Source organism: Tupaia chinensis, unplaced genomic scaffold (genome assembly GCF_000334495.1).
Source record: "Tupaia chinensis unplaced genomic scaffold, TupChi_1.0 Scaffold139776_1, whole genome shotgun sequence".
Lineage (NCBI taxonomy): Eukaryota > Metazoa > Chordata > Mammalia > Scandentia > Tupaiidae > Tupaia > Tupaia belangeri.
The window spans coordinates 75,484-77,828 of record NW_006199656.1 but is presented as its reverse complement, the minus strand read 5'-3'; positions in this window follow the sequence as shown (position 1 = coordinate 77,828).

The window sequence follows — 2,345 nt, the reverse complement described above, 5'->3', positions numbered from 1 at the left end:
CTAAAAAAAAAAAAAAAAAAAGAAAGAAAGAAAAGAAGCTCTAATCAATTATAGGGGGGTTAGGAGATAAAATTAAATGTAAAGTACCAGCATTTGGAAGAGTTTTCAAAACGTGCTCTTTTCATCATTCCTAAACTGTACTATTAATTTATTAACAGTTTCTGAGGAAAACAATGGCATCTATATGAATATATATAATATTTTTGTCTGATGGCCATAGCATACATTTATCCATTCACTAACACATTTTCTCATCAGGATCCACACTTGAAGACTGCACTTTAAAAAAATTCAGAGTCTAAAGCATTTTCTGAATTGCCTGCGGCCACAGGTCACTGTACAACAGCTCTGAGGCACACGTCTCTCTAAAGCCTTTATCGTACACAGTCGCCAAGACACACTATCCTGTGAGAAGACTGGGTCCCACAGGTTGCTGGGCATTCCTTCAGTCTCTCAGAGTAGGGGAGCAAGTGTGTCCTCTCAGAACTGGATCCACACCATGGCCCACGGCCTCACATGCTGGGGCCCAGGGTTCCTGGGTTTCTGACTGATGTGATCTTTTTCAAGACCAAGGGGACATGCCAGGTTATGGAACTTCAAAAAAAAGTCATTAGAGAAACGCTTAAATTTTGGTATTGAGATTCAGACCAAGGAAGATATAGGAGCTAAACTTAGGACCAAATTTGGAGGGCGCAGCGAAGGTAAGGTTTTAGAGTTAGTGCTGGGACAGGGCCCATCACACAGAGTCCAGAATCTCGGTGTTGACATCATCCCTGAGCTTATCGGACAGTTCTCCAACATGAATGTCATCCCCCCTCACTCCTTTCCCAAGGGAACCACCAGGGACCCCTCAGCATAGCAGGGACAGCACCTCCCCAGGTGGCTACATTCTACGTGCTGTTCCCCTGGAGAGCCATGTGGGCTGCACCTGAGATCATGACTGTCACTCCCCTGCCCCCCACCCCGGCACATTGCTCCTGGGACCACAGTATTCCATAACCAGTTTCTTCCTCAGAGGACTGAGGCTCACCTCTGATATGTCTAGTGTTAATGCAAAATAAGTCTTATTGTACACATTACTTCCATTTTTATCATATGTCTTTTAAAAACAGTTCTACAGGGCCAGCTTCATAGCATAGTGGCTATGCACTCTGCATTGAGAGCTGCATTTCACATGGCTAACCACAGTTCAAGCCCTGTCCCTGCAGCCTGAAAAACACGCTGGGCAGATGTGCATGCCCCAAATACCAGCTGAATAGAGAAATGGATAAAACAGGATTGCGGCGTGATCACACTCCACTGGGCTGATTTACCTCTCTCTCTCTCTCTGGTGAGTGTATGCATCCTTTGACAATCAAAAATCATTTTTAAAATAACTGACAAAGCTTATAATGAAGAGTCTGTTTTTAGAGACAGAAATTCTTCCTGACAGCATCCCTCTTATTCAGGATTTCTGTTCCCTAGGAAGCATCCATTTTTTTTTTTTTTTTGCTATAGGGCACGTGTGCTCACCAGACAGACAGAGAGAGACAGAGAGACAGAAAGCAGGAAGTCACCCCCCAGGGGGGATGGCCACACCGCAATCCCTTCTCCTCCATTCTCCTTTCGGGGTCCTGGGCACGCACGCACACACACCCGGCGTGAGTTTAAGCCACTGGGTCTGGGACTCGAACCGTGGTCGACTATGTGGGAGTCCAGTGACATAGCCATTATGCTAACTGCTGGTCCTCATTTTTTTATTCCATAAGAAATTGAGCAGATTGGTCATATGGCCCAAGAATTCATTTTCTAGTTGTACACCCGAAGAAGTTAAAGCAGGGACTGAACAGATATTTATACACCCGAGTTTGTAACTGCATATCCCAAACTCTGAGCACCCCAAGTCCACCCATGGATGAATGCAGGAACAACAGGTGGAATACCCAGACACTGGAGCATTTATCAGCCTAAAAGGGAAAAAAATTCATTTCCTATAACAAGGTGGGAACTTCCAGACGTCCTACTAAGTGAAGTAAGACAGATGCAAAAGGACAAATATTGGATCCTAAGATGGATACGGTACTTCAGCTGTGAAATATTGCTTTCCTTGACCAAAAATGAAGATTTTTTTCTGCTGAGACTTCCCTGTACAGATTTATTTCTAGTGACTCTATTTCTCCATTTCTCTGTCTCTGTCTCACTGTGTCTCTCTGTGACTTTTAAATTTTTTTAAGGTAAAGTATTCTCTGGGCTCTCAAGCCTCTCCTTTACTGTGTTAATCGGTTTCTTCTCAACTTCATTTAGGAAAGGCACACACCCAGGCCAGACCCACCCTGAGAAGGACACCACACTTCAGCCTTGAAATG